The sequence below is a fragment of the Callospermophilus lateralis genome, chromosome 11, assembly GCF_048772815.1.
Source record: "Callospermophilus lateralis isolate mCalLat2 chromosome 11, mCalLat2.hap1, whole genome shotgun sequence".
Classification (NCBI taxonomy): domain Eukaryota; kingdom Metazoa; phylum Chordata; class Mammalia; order Rodentia; family Sciuridae; genus Callospermophilus; species Callospermophilus lateralis.
In genome coordinates, this window is record NC_135315.1 from 91,819,613 (window position 1) to 91,834,898 (window position 15,286).

At 43.6% G+C, this 15,286-nt stretch overlaps 2 pseudogenes; one reads left to right on the forward strand and one right to left on the reverse strand.

Annotated features, from left to right (window-relative positions):
• Positions 1–578: 578 nt before the first annotated feature.
• LOC143410687 (CD5 antigen-like) lies at positions 579–13,811 on the reverse strand (annotated as a pseudogene).
• On the forward strand, positions 5,211–5,928 carry LOC143410810 (neuromodulin pseudogene; annotated as a pseudogene).
• Positions 13,812–15,286: the final 1,475 nt, after the last annotated feature.

Genomic DNA, 15,286 nt, shown 5'->3' on the forward strand with positions numbered 1-15,286 from the left:
AGAAGTATTTCCTGGGAACCATCAGAAGGTGAAATATCTTTCTCTGATGTTATGAAAAGGTTCAGGACTACAGATGGCCGCTGTGCTACCCTCTTGAAATGGCAAACTGCCCTTTTCGAGGACAGGCAGAGAAGTGTGGGCTCACTGTTATGATCAGCTGAAACTTGAGATGAAGATTTCAAAAAGCCTCTGTCTCGTCCCCCACCCCAGTTCCAAAGATTTTTCTCCACACGCTTCCTTTAAAATGTTCCCTCTGTCTTTTTCATTCCTGTAATGAGCAGACGAAGATCTTGCCTTAGCAAGGCCTGTGCTTTTGGTCAGAGCGGCCAGCCTGAGGATTCCAGGCAGGTGAGGAAGGGGCAGGCAAGGTCAGAAGCGATGCCAAGAGAAGGTCATCTTTCCCAGCAGGGAAATCAACAACTATATCTCAGGACAGGTGGCGGGGAGCATGCTTGACCCCAAGAACAAGGTGTCTCCACAGCACTCAGACTCCTGAGAGACTGAGGTGCAGTGTGACCACCAGGATAATCAGGGGCCCAGGGAACAAGCAGGGGCAACTGGGGCCAGTGGGAGCCAGGTCAAGCATCAAGGCCCAGATACTGTCCTGTAAAGAGAAGAGGAACATGTAGTAAGGAGCAGGGAGAGGCCTTGAATTATTCCATTCAAGCTAAATTGGCTAAGGAAGCAGACTGGTGCTCAGAACAGGAAAGAGCTCAGCTACATGGATATCCCACACCGGTGGATGTCACCTGGGTCAGAATCTGGTGTAGTGACCCAGGGGCCAATTGAACCAGTTCCCGTGTGAGGCACAAACTGTACAGTTGTTCCTCTGTATCCACAGAAAATTGGTGCTAGGACCCTCAAGGACAGCAAAAAAAAAAAAAAAAAAAAAAAAAAAAAAAAAAAAAAAAAGATGCTCTAAACCCGTAGGTAAAATGACATTGTAAAAATTTTCATCGAACTGAAGCACATCCTCCCAAATATTCTAACTCATCTCTAAGTCACTTATAATACCTACCACAATGTAAATGCCACATAAATAACTGTTATGCTAAATTGTTTAGGGAGTAATGATAAGAAAATCCTGTACATGTTCAGGACTGATGTGATTTCTTTTTTCAGTAGAGTAATTGAATCCTTTATTCTATTTTGAAAGAACATCAATATGGAATAAATAGCCAAACTGTACCAGAAATAAAGTTGGTGACACATCAAATATGCATTTTTCAATTCACAATTGGTTGAAGCCACAGATGCAGAAGCCAATGAAACAGAGGGCTAACTGTGTTCATGTCTTACACAAAAGTCTTTGAGGGACAGTGTCTATTTTACCGATGAAAACCCAGAAGTTCAAAGTAGTTTAGTGACTGCATAAAATTTAACAATTTCAAAGTAGCAGCAGCAAATGTAAGCGTTGGCCTATTGCCACTAAATCTGTCCTTTTCTAGGCATTAACTGTTCCCCGTATTTCTTGGTTAAATATCAGCTCTTCCCTAGCTGCAGCTTTATAGCTAAGCCAAAGAGACCTGCACGGTGGGTACCCTCTCTAATTCTGCTTGTGACTCTCTTGAGTCAGCCACCCAGAGACCCAGAGGCTACACTACAGGGCTTCCTCCTGCATACTCCCTATAGGGGTCTATTTCAGATCTTATTCTCTCCAATAAGACTCCCAAGGAGGGACTGGGGTTATGGCTCAGTGGTAGAGTGCTGGCCTTGCATGTTTGAGACCCTGGGTTCGATTCTCAGCACCACATAAAAATAAATAAGCAAAATAAAGGTATTGTGTCCAACTACAACTAGAAAATAAAAATATTTTAAAAAATTAAAAGAAAGACTCCCAAGAACATCCTCAAAGTGCCCTTGCCCATAGCCTCACTGCCACTGGAAATAAAATCTGGGGAGTAACAATAAAAAGAATGAGGTGGGAGCATCTGCAATGGTTAAGACTTTAGCCTTTGAGGACTGAAGAGAACTAACCCTGAATTGAGAGGAAAGCTGGGTCGTTATGGTTCTGCTATATGATTTGAAAACAATTTTGATGATTTTGAAAAGTGGCGTATATCCTTTCACACTTTTGTTCACACTTAATATAAAGATGTTCATCCAATAATTTTCAAGACACATTCAAACTGTATTTTTTATTATATACCAACCCAATTCCTCTAGAAAAAAAATAAAAACCAAAATCAAAACAACATCAACAAAAAACATATCAGAAAGCCTCAGTCCTATCCCCAGAAATAGTCACAGGGTAAGGAAGAACTATGAGCAGCTCTGTGGCACAGGCAGAGCCACCCTTGTCCCCAGACTTCACCCCACCAACCCTTCTTCCTCCATTGTCCTCCACAGCAGCCCTACAGGACTTACCTGAGCAGATCACAGCCACATCTTCTTTATGGGTACAGTCATGATACCCCCAAAACCTGTGCTTGCACTGCTCCAGGGACTCCTCCTGCCCCGAACAATGAACGTCATCCAGCCAGATGCGGCCAACCCCAGGGCCTTAGGTTTTCCGGGCTTTGAAGGGTAGAGTGAGGGGTTCCCCACAGCCCAGTTGCTTGCACACCACTAGGTCCTCCTTTTCTCCCCAGCCATCGTCACAGACAGAGCCCCACATGCCCTTGTGCAGCACTTCCAGTCTCCCAGAGCACTGATTATCTCTTCCTACCAGCCTCAGGTCAAAGGCATCTGCAGGGTGGAGGAGGAAGTTGGAGATTGAAGAGAAAAAGGGAAAAGAGAAAAAAATAAGATCATGGGTTGGGGTCCTGGCTCTGCGGTAAAGCATTCTCCTAGCACGTGCAAGGCCCTGGGTTGGACCCTCGGCATCACATAAAAATAAATAAATAAAATAAAGGTGTTATGTTCAGCTACAACTAAAAGTTAAATATTAAAAAAAAAAAATCATCTGCGTCCTCCCCAACCAAACCCCATCAGCACATCTGAAACCCTCCACGTGTTTCTGTGACTGCAGTTGCTCTCCACCACTCCATCAGCTTTCAACCCCTGTGGCCAGGTATGTTCCTTCAGCTAGGATCTTTTTGCTTCCTCCACCTATTTTATAAATCTAATATTTATGAATGGCTTTCTGGTAGTTTTTAAAAATTGAAGAACAGATACAGAGTAATGTGCTGTGATCTATCATATGGAATTCAGTATGATAACAGTTCATATTAATATAGCACATAATATCACTTAAAACATTTTAAGCGTTTCACATTCAAAGAAGTTATTTAAAAAAAAAAAAACTTTCTTTTTTTTTGGGGGGGGTGGTATTGGGGATTGAACCCAGTAGTGCTCTACAATGGAGCTACATTCGGAGTCCTTTTTACTTTTTATTTTGAGACAGGGTTTTGCCCTGGCTGGCCTTGAACTTGGGATCATCCTGCCTCCGCATTTCAGGTAGATGGGATTCCGGGTGTGCACCACCGTGCCCAGCACTGAAAGGCAGTTATGGTAATTGCCATTTTAAAAGAAGAGAATTGACAGTCAGCACAGTAGGTTGGCGGTGATCCTCTGGTGCAGGAGTAGTTCTCGTGAATAATGCTGAATAGAATTCCATTTAACCTCACCCATGACCTTGGTCTCTGGATGTAGGAGCATCACCTTCCATTACCTTCACATTCCACCCATGCGTCCTCGTCATGGGTGCAATTGTGCTTCTCCCAAGGCCCAGAGGGGCAATCCTGAAGGGCTGCTTCTCTTCTCGAGCAGAACATCTCCCGCTCCCAGATGGGACCTTGGCCCTGGGCAGCCTTGTTACAGTGGCTATGGGTCTGCAGGGCCCTGCCGCACCCCAGTTGCCGGCACACCACCTTCGCAGCCCGGAGGTCCCAGCCCGTTTTGCACATGGTGCTCCACTGGCCCTCATACTGCACCTCCACTCGCTCCTTGCAAGGCCCAGGGCCATTGACCAGCTACATACTTTCTGGGACTGGAGACAAATCTGGGTCTGTGGAGCAAAAACAGGAAGGGTCTACTCCCTGCAAGCACATGGTCGTCTCAGAAAAGGGGGCTCACTGCCCAGGGGCTGTTTCTGGTGTTCAGTACCCTGTGCACTGGAGTGCGAGACACTGACCAAGAGATGCTCATGGAGAAGTGAGGGAGCGGATCAAGGAAGCGCATGCTCATCCCAGGGCGAGTCATTATCGTGGGATTTTACTCTTTCAAATTGTTTTCCCGTTCAACTCCTCACTGCTCTTCACAAGAGGCAGAGGCAAAATAAATAAATATATATATATATATGAATGAGACATTTATATCATATTATATGTCTAGTATAATTATATGTAAAATTTATATTATTATAATGATGTTACATAAATAAAAATATATAAGTATATTTATAATATATTATAAATATAAATATAAATGTTTTTACATGTTATAAATTCATTATGTATTATATATTAAAATATAGCATATGTATTTTGGTATTGGGCATTGAACCCAGGGCCACTCTACCACTGAGCTACATCCACAGTCCTTTTTATATATAATAAATATAGTATATATTTTAATACATAATTACAATGTATCATATATTATCATAATTACACACAAAATATTTAATACATTATTATACATATATCTATGTATAAATAATGAATTTACATTAAATATTATATCAGACATTATAAACAAAATATGCATATTACATAATTACTACACATGATATAATCCATTTATGTCATAATTAATATATAATAAATATTGATCATTTTATATAATATGGAATTATAATAATATATAATGTATATAATGTGTGTATTCTATGTCATTATAACTATATTATATATGTTGTTTGTATATTAAATATATGGAGTGAACAATTCTGAGAAAGAGACCAGGAGAGAAGAAAAATCAGGGATCTGGGGCTGGTGGAGAAGAGGGAAAAGAGGGAAAAGAAGAGAAGAGAGAAGAGGGAGGGAGGAAGAGAGAGAGAGAGAGAGAGAGAGAGAGAGAGAGAGAGAGAGAGAGAAATCGAGAGCGAGCATGTGCGATGAGCAATAGCTGTGGACCTTACAGTTGCTGCTAACTGCCCTGGTGTGTGTGAGGGAGAGAGAGAGAGAGAGGGAGGGAGGGAGAGAGAGCGCGCTAGCGCGAGAGAGCGAGTGAGCAAGCAAGCAGAAAAGAGGTGGAGAGGGGGGGGAATAAGAAAGAGAGAAGAGGAAAGGAGAGAAGGCAGGAAGAAGGCAAGGGACGATACAACCATGCTGTGCTGTATGAGAAGAACCAAACAGGTGGAAAAAAATGATGAGGACCAAAAGATTGAACAAGATGGAATCAAACCAGAAGACAAAGCTCATAAGGCCGCGACCAAAATTCAGGCTAGCTTCCGTGGACACATAACAAGGAAAAAGCTCAAAGGAGAGAAGAAGGGCGATGCCCAAGCTGCTGAGGCCGAAGCTAATGAGAAGAAGGAGGAAGCCCCCGCTGCCGACGGGGTGGGGAAGAAGGAGGGAGAAGGCCCGGCTGCCGAAGGGGCCCCAGCCAAGGCTGACGAGGCCGGCAAAGCAGGAGACACCCCTTCCCAGGAGAAGAAAGCGGAGGGCGCCCCCCGAAGCTGCCCCCGAGCAGGCGGCCCCCCAGGCGCCTGCCCCCTGGGAGGAGAAGGCCGGCTCTGCTGAGACAGAAAGTGCCGCTAAAGCTTCCACTGACAACTCGCCGTCCTCCAAGGCCGAAGACGTGCCCGCCAAGGAGGAGCCTAAACGAGCCGTTGTGCCTGCTGCTGTCACTGCTGCTGCTGCCACCACCCCTGCTGCAGAGGATGCTGCCGTCAAGGCAACAGCCCAGCCTCCGACGGAGACTGCCGAGAGCAGCCAAGCCGAAGAGAAGATAGAAGCTGTAGATGAAACCAAACCTAAGGAAAGTACCCGGCAGGATGAGGGTAAAGAAGAAGAACGTGAGGCTGACCAGGAACATGCCTGAACTTTAAGAAATGGCTTTCCACGTCCCCACCCTCCCCTCTCCTGAGCCCTGTCTCTCCTGCCCTCTCTCAACTCCACTCTGAAATTTCCCTTCCTGTCCTGCTCACGTCTGTGAGTCTGTCCTCTCCCGCCCACTAGCCCTCTTCCTCTCTGTGTGGCAAACATTAAAAAAATAAAAAATAAAATAAAAAAAGCAGGAAAGATCCCAAGTCAAACAGTGTGGCTTAAAAATTTTTTGTTTCTTGGTGTTGTTATGGCGAGTTTTTGGTAATGATGATCCAATCATTTTGGGAAATTCTTGCACTGTATCCCAGTTTTTTGATATGGTGCGTGTGGCCCTGTGGGAGTCCACTTTCCTCTCTATCTCTCTGTTCCAAGTGTGTGTGCAATGTTCCATTCATCTGAGGAGTCCAAAGTATTGAGTGAATTCAAAACCATTTTGTTTTCCTCCTTTTCAATGTGATGGAATGAACAAAAAGGAAAAAAATTCAAAAACCCAGTTTGTTTTAAAAATAAATAAATAAAGCAAATGTGCCAATTAGCGTAACTTGCGGCTCTAAGGCTACTTTTTCAATCTGAATATTAATAAATCATGAGAGTAATCAAAAAAAATATATGTATTATCTATTTATATATAAATGTATATGTATCATTTCTATATGTACACACATATCTGCATATATGTGTGTATATACATACATTATACAGGTAATTAGATACATAAGCATATATACATAAAAGGTTAAAAAAATCTTTGTTTTTAAGTAGGAAGGTGGCATGTTCTTTATTTTATTTATTCATTTTATGTGGTGCTGATGATTCACCCCAGTGCCTCACGTTCGAGGCAAGTGCTCCACCCCTGAGCCCCAGCCTCAGTCCAGTAAAAAGCATTTGGATTAAATGTTGACATTAACCAAGTATTCCAGATTAGTGCTTCCAACCCTCACCAATCCTCAGTCTTTCTAACTTATAGTATTAAGGCAAAAAGTGATTGTTTCTCTGATAAATTCTGTGGGGAGACAGAGAAGGAGGAGACATAGACTCGCCTCTCATAAATCACAGGAGGAGAAAAGATACACAGAGACACAGAAAATATTAAAAGTACATAGAAAGCAAATATTTGCTCTCTCTGTGTATGGAAATAAAGGAATATAGATCCATGAATGTGTCTATCAGTCTATCATCTCTCTTAAATTGTGTTGCTTTCCTCTGAGCATGCCCTGTCTACCTGACCGGAGGTAGACTTCTTGAGAACTGGAATTATCAAAAAAGCACAGATTACATCTTGGGGGCTCATTTCTTCACCCACGACCTCAGGCACAGCCCCAGATATAAGATATACCAGTCAACAAGGATTTAGTGGTTGCTGGATCTGTGCATATTTTTTTCATTTCTAAAAATAAGAGAAATACCTTCTCATTTCTATTTAAACTTAAAAATAAAAAAAGCACTAATACAAACAAGTAATAGTAACATTCTAAGTGAGGATGATCTATCTCCAGAGTTGATGGTTAAGGAAGTGTGGGTGAGACGAGAGGACAGGGAGGCAGTTACCGCTGTGTGGAAGTCCATGACAGGGAATAAAATCCAACAAGAGTGGCCAGGGCGGGGTATGGGCATCGGGCAGAGGGCCCTGGAGCCTTGCCCTGTTTACTCTGGCAAATTGCCCCGGCATGCTCGTCATGTGAGCAGCTGTAAACATCTTCGTCTTGGTCACATTGAGCCAGGCTGTCTTCCATTCCACTGCAGCTGACCCCTTGAATGAGGACTTCTTGCCCTTTTTCTGTGTATGGCCCATATAAACGACCACTGGGGGTTTTCTTGGCTGCTCCACAGCCCAGCTCCCGGCACACCACAGCCACATCATTCAGGTCCCAGCCATCATCACACACGGTGCCCCACTGGCCGTTCCGTTCTACCTCCACTCTCCCTTCGCAGCGGTGGGGACCCCCCACCAGCCGCACTCTAGATGTCTCTGCAAAGAGACGGGATGTTAGCTGGAGATCCGGGAGGAGTGCAGAGGATGCTCAGGGACACTTCCACCCTGGACAGAAGGTGTGGGGAGTAGGGGACTAGAAAAGAGGGGTCAGAAGGGAAGGGGAGGGAGAGGCACTTCAGGACCCCATTTCTGAGTTCTGATTCTACCACATCTTTAATTGCACCCTACCAAGAAATTCCCCTTCAAGGACCCAGACATGACTGTAGCCTTGAAGATTAAGGGAAAGATTAGTCAAAGAGCCAGCAGAGTTTTTAGACTCTGATGGTCAGAACCAGGATAATCCATAGAGATCATCATGTCCACCCCTGTATCCCACAAAGGAGGGAAAGGATGCTCATGGAAGTGATGATCCAGGGGTCACACTGTCCAATAGTGAAAGCCCAGGACAGATCAGCTCCAAGTACTTAACTAGAGGATTTCAGGGGTCCAGGTGGGAGAAAGGCACCTCCGGACAAATTCTGAGAAATTAGAACTCTGGGTATGGAAAAGATGAAGAGAAATTCTTTCCCTTCCACCACCACACAGAAGTAGAGGAGAAATGGCTGTGTCGAGTGACGAGGGAAGAATGCATCAGACATTAAATATTTGCTAAGCACCTACCATGTTTGGGGTATTGTTTTATGAACTCAGAGAACAGTGATGAACAAGAAAGAGAGGACTTCTATCCTCAAAGAGCTAATATTTAGAGGCTTAAAACAATCTCACCAAGTCTACGGTAGCCTCAAAGCAAGAGAGCAGAGAGCTGAATTTGCCACAGATTTGTGTAATGGGACCATTAACTGAGAGACATGTCTGGGGTTCTAGATAATGTCACATTTGGACTTGTGGTCTGTGCCCTAATGGAATATGAACAGCTTAATAAGGGCCAATGTGGGTGACATGACTCCTGAGGAGCAGATTTCCCACTTCCTGTCATAACTCTACACAAACTCCCCCAGAACATGAAATCAACCCAGAGGAGTGGTTAAGTGAGAAAACTCCAATTTGACTGATTTTTAAACTACAGTGAGAAGTTTATGTCTGGTTTATTGATTTGTTTTTGCTTCATTTCCTTAATTGGTGGTGGAGGAAGGAATATAAAGAATGAAGATTAGCTGGAAACGGTGGCACACACCTGTAAGCCCAGTATTTTGGGATACAGAGGCAGGAGGATTTTTTTTTTGAGAGAGAGAGAGAGAGAGAGAGAGAGAGAGAGAGAGAGAGAGAGAGAATTTTAATATTTATTTAGTTTTCGGCGGACACAAAATCTTTGTTTGTATGTGGTGCTGAGGATCGAACCCGGGCCGCACGCATGACAGGTGGGCTCCCTACTGCTTGAGCCACATCCCCAGCCCAACTTCAAAATTTTGAAAAGGCTGGGCACAGTAGCCCATGCCTATAATCCAGGCAGCTTGGGAGGCTGAGGCAGGAGGATTGTAGGTTCAAAGCCAGCCTCAGCAATTTACAAGACCCTTAACAACTTAGTGAGACCCTCTCTCAAAATAAAAACTAAAAAGGGCTGAAGATGTGACTCAGTGGTAAAGCACCTCAGCGTTCAATCCCCCAGTACCAAAAAGAAAAATTAAACAAGGATGGAGATGTATCTCAGTGACACAGCACTCCTGGGTTCAATCCCTAGTACTGAAAAAAGAAACTAGAGATAGAATTTAAAATCATTTTAAAAAGTTAAAAAAAAAGGTTTATACTTTTTACACATTTGAATTTAAAGCTTACTTATCTGAATAAAATATAATTCAAGAGAGTCACCCAGAAATGGCTTTTGGGTCATTGGATTTAGATTAGAGTTTGGATTGTTATTATTGTGTACTCTGGAAAGAAGCTGCCTTCAGAATTATACACAGGTTATCATTTTATTTTGGATTGTAAAATTCTCACTTTCAACGAATTTTCATTTTTTTCCTTCTTTTTTGGGGGAGCGAGGTACTAGGGATTGAACTCAGGGCCACTCGACCACTGAGCAACATCCCCAGCCGTATTTTGTATTTTAATTAGAGACAGGGTCTCCCTGAGTTGCTTAGTGCCTCACCTTTGCTGAGGTTGACTTTGAACTCTCAATCCTCCTGTCTTAGCCTCCCAAGCCAATGGGATTGCAGGCATCCACCACCATGCCTGGCCTGAATTTTCAGTTTCTATGAAATAGACAAGAGCAGTTCCCAGGAAAGAAGAAATAAGCAGTGATTGCAATAGTAATAACAACAACCACCACAACAAAAGAAATTCAGTTGGAGGAAATAGAAGAGCTGGGAAAAGATGTGAAAGGAAAGAGTTGAGGGCTCCCCAGAGTGGCGTGCCGACACCAGCCTGCTTTATCAGCACAGAGCTTGAGAGAGACCCAGGGGTGGAGAGCAACATCCCTGGGAAGGGGGAGGCTGTGACAAAAACAGTTGTCCTCCCACACTGGCAGTGAGGGACAGCCCTGAAGACCAAGAAAAAAGAGCAAGTAATTTAAGTTTCTGGACAAGATCCCGGAAGGGGAACTCTAAGGAATCAAATTGCATCCATCAGGGCAGAGGATCTGCCACACCAGTAGCAGATTTTGTAGCTGCCTCTCTCTGGCAAAGGCACCACCATCCAGTGAAAGCATAGACTGGAGGAACGGTGCAAAAGCAGCTGATAATCCACAAACAACCTCCTTGGCTTTGGATGGTCACAGCCTTCCACTCCTGCATACTTATTCCACGCTCCCTTGCTCTCCTTGGGTGCACAAGGGTGTATCGCCCAGATTCCTCCAGGAGGCAGCCGGTAGAGGCCGAGCTCCATCCTGCCCTCTACTGGTGAAGTCATGAACTTCACAGAAGCTGACGCATTTCTAATTAAAAAGTGCCAGGAAGACTAGGAGGAGGACCTGGATTTGCTGGAACCCATCAGGGCACAAGAAGTTCATTCCGGAGTTACACCCCAGCCAGTGAAATGCCTCTGGGCTTTTTTTTTTTTTTTTTTGAAATGAAGCTGTCTCATTTTTTGGATGCTGGCCAAGCTTCTCTGGCCACAGAGGTCAAGTGGGGAGAGAGGTTCCTTGGCTGGATAAAAACCATTCAAACCATTCTGTGCTCTGGAATGGAAATCCACCCACACAAGACTGACAGAGTGGGATGGGAAACCTGAAAAGAAAGGTACTCGGCCTGTTTGGGACCATAGTCTCTTTTCATAGCCCAGGAACCTTCAAAATCTCCCCTCTCCTAATCCTAGAGGCCTCCTGTCAGGACTCTTCCCCCCACCCCACCCCTTTGAAGTCTTACCTAAGAGGCCAGGACCAGCGCAAATGACTGAGGGGAGAAAAAAAGAGGAGGTGCGTGAGATCATTGAGTAAATTTTAAAAAATAGAACTCTTTAGGGCTCTATTTTTAAAAAAATAGAACTCTCTAGAAGGCCCTTGCCAAACTTAGGGCAATAGATAGAGAACCTCCAAAATCCGTCCAACTGTCACCTTCTCGTCCTGGGTCACAGTGTCCTTTGATGACCGCCCTCAGAGAACACTGGACACTGACTAGAAACCAGAGACCAATTCTGTCACAGTTGGCCCGGCCCTCTCTCACTACAGTGGCATTGCTTTCAGCCCAGGTGAGGATAGGAGGGTCATAACTGCTGAAGTAGAAGTGTGGTAATGCAGAAAGGATTTCTTGGTTCTGCAGAAAGGAGCGGGGGGTGGGGGCTGGAAAGATGCCCTGGTGGGGAAAGTCAAGGTAGCAGAGGGGCAGTGCAGAGAGTGGAGGGGAGTGGCAGGATCTGCCAGTGTTCAAGGACACCACCACTGTTCAGACTGGAGTTGGCAAACTCCTTCTGTCAAAGGCCAGATACTAAATATTTCAGGCTTTGTGGCCATAGGGTCTCTGACACAGCTATTTAGCTCTATCTTTATTTTTTTTTTAATTTTTATTGTTGGTTGTTCAAAACATTACATAGTTCTTGACATATCATATTTCACACTTTGATTCAAGTGGGTTATGAGCTCCCATTTTTACCCCATATACAGATTGCAGAATCACATTGGTTACACATCCGCTGATTTACATATTGACATACTAGTGTCTGTTGTATTCTGCTGCCTTTCCTATCCTCTATTATCCCCCCTCCCCTAGCTCTATCTTTATAATATGAGAGTATCCATGTCCATGTGGATACATGAACACAGTTGTGTTCTGTTACACCTTGATTTATGGAGACACAGATTTAAATTTCATGTAATTTTCATGTGTCATGAAATATTAGATTTTTTTAAAGAAATTTTCCCCCACTGTTAAAAAATACAAAAGCCATTCTCAACTTGTAGGCTGTAGTTTACTGACACCTGATTATAGATTAACAGGTCAGAAGCAACTCAATGTTGAGTTTGGAATCTCCACATTTAAGTATCCAGTACATCTTTGGAACATCGGGCTTCTTCCTATAAGATCTCTGTATAATTGGATCCTTTTGTCCATTAGGCTCCCTCCTAGTGCTGTAAAGAATCGTGAACCCTGTGACCTTCAGTAGTCCGTGAGACCTTGGTATTTGCTACTGTAGAACTCACCTGCCACCCCCTAATATGTTTCTGAAAGAGAGACTGAATGTCTTTGGAACTCCATCCTATGGCTTTCCCGGCAAATCCAAATATTTTAGTGGTTAACCTGCAATATTTTCTTCTCTTAGTTTCTAGACTCTTTCTCATGAATCCCATGCCCTCCATCTTTCTCACATGGCTTCTCTCAGACTCAGTGAAGTCTTGTCTACAACTCTGGGAGACTCAAGGCAATATTGTACATATGTGACGAGCTGTTGCATAACCTCCCCCACAAAATTACACATGGAAAGGAAAGTGTCAAGCCTGGTGCATAGGTGCAAATGGTGGGTAGCCAGTGAGAACTGGGAGCTCCTCTGCAGGGTCAATAGATGCAACAGCAGCTGCAGACCAGAAAGAATCCATGGGACTGCAGATGAGCGTAGGAGAGCCAGCAATGCACCCTGAGAGGCAGCATCAGCTGTAGGGTGCAGTGGGAAATGCAGGGATGCTAAATATGGCAAGTGCCCTACACGGGACACCCAAGTGCTACATTGAAAGACTGTATGGGATTCAGCAATGCCTAGGCCATCAAGGCAATAAAAATGAATGTGATCAACTAGGATAGAGGTTTATCTGATGCTGTTAGATGCCCTGTAATAGTTACCTTATGAAACACCTCCTTTAAAAGAAAAAAAAAAACTCTGAGAAACATAACATTAGTCTTACTGTATAGATTAGGGAGATTTCAGAGATATATGGTAATCTGCAAATTCATAAAGCTAAGAAATTGAAGAGCCGGGAGGGCTAAGGATGCAGCTCAGTGGCAGAGTGCTTGCCCAGCATGCCTAACGCCCTGGTTCATAGTCCCAGTACAAGGAAGGAAGAAAGGAATCCAGGGGCCAGGATTAAAACCTCCAGATCATTATGCCAATTTGTAGACTCGCCTAGGCAACAGGAAATTGGAGAAAATGAGAGAAACATTATGTGAAGCACCCTTCAGAGGAAATTAGACAAAATAGCCAATGAAAAGTAATTGTCTTACATCAGTACCTTCTTTCCTTGCTCTACCTGTTGCTACTTAGCATCTCATTAATTTGTCTTCTTATAATAGTATATTTGGGGGAAACAATGGAAAAGAGGAATGGGGAAAAATGTCATAAATCTGTTGGCATAACTATGGGGCAATAGAAAAAATATGGCAATTAAAATATATTATAAATTGGGTATGGATTACGGGGTTTTTAGGGCTTAGAATAGTTGCCAGGTATAGAAAGAAAATCCTTCAAAGATACTTGAATCTGGGCAGAGAAAAGATTCTCCTAATGAAATTTCCAGAAAAACCCTAAAATCTAAACCTACAGAAGCAAAGGTACTCACCAAGGATCAAGAAGAGTAGCGGAGCCATCACTCGGGTTGAAGTTGACGAACAGAAACAAGGCTGGTAATAAGCCCCCAGGCAGCAGTGCTCAGTTTGGGCCACAAGTGTGCTCAGAGTAGGAAGAGAAGCAGGTCCCCTGTGCTGCAAGAGCCGTATCAGATGACCAGAAGCCAGTGGACTCAAGGGTCAGAAATGATAGAGCTGGACTTGCTGAATTCAGCATGTTCTAGATGAAGGAATGTGGCTATAACTGTCAAAAAAAAAAAAAGATGCTGAAACAAACAAACCAGTCTGTCATGTCCTGGTTCTGCTGAAAGTCTAGCTCCAACCATCTCTGCTCCTGCCGCTTGCCCTTCCACAGAAAAAGGGGAGTGCCCAAGTGTGGCCCTCTCTCATTAGAAGGTCAGGTAATGCTTAGTCTCTAAGGATGATTTTGGGGTGAAGTAGGAGAATTTAGATTTATTTCATAAAGAATATGGAAGCCGGAGGTCATAGAATAAATGCAGAGATCCCCCTGAAGCCATAGTAGAGTCAAAGTGGTGATGTCCACCTGCAGAGTTGGCTTTCTTACCTTCCCACCAGCTTCCCCACGCTGGCCAGAGGGTCCAACAGGTCTGCTCTGCCTCTGTGCTTGTGCCCATCTATCAAAACTGAGTGGCAACAGGTCCCTGTGGTGATGGGCATCCTGATAACTGAACTTGGCTCAAGTGTTCTTTTTTTTTTTAACTTTATTTTGTTTATTTAATTTGTTTAAGTGGTGCTGAGGATGAAACGCAGTGCCTCACACAGGCTAGCTAGGCAAGCGCTCTACCACTGGGCCACAACCCAGCCCCTCAAGTGTTCTTTACATCTATGATGGACAGAGATTGAGTAGCAAGACCCTCAGTGTTGCCAGGGCCCCTCTGCCTTGTTGTATTATTAAGCCAAGCTTGAAAAGTGATTCAACTCCATTAGTTAAACATTCAACATCACATGCTAACACAACCCCTGCTATTTCAAGCAGAGTCATTGTCCCTCTACAGTGGAATATCTTAGGTTCTTTATAATACTCAGGTCACTTGACACAATGCTTGGTTTGTTGCAGGCATTCATTTTTAAGCCTGTATTTCTTATTTACTTCTCTTATGTTGAAGAAAATTTTGGAGCAGCCGTGAGTGCCCAGTGACATGCTGGGTAGGGGGAGTATATCGATGAATGAGGTATAGTTTAGCACACCAAAAGAAAAAGGATTATTAATTGCAATCACACATAAAAACTACTGTGAGACTGCAAAGTATAAGATGCTTTGCAGACACAGTGGGAAAAATGATTATCTCTGCTTGGAGCTAATTGGAGAAGAGTTCACTAAGAGCAGGAATTAAAGGTGAGTAGAGTGGATAGTGAGAATGAAAATATATATATATATATATATATATATATATATATATATATATATATATATACATACACATATGAATGCAATGCATATGCAGATAAATGCAGCATTATCCATTTAAGGAATG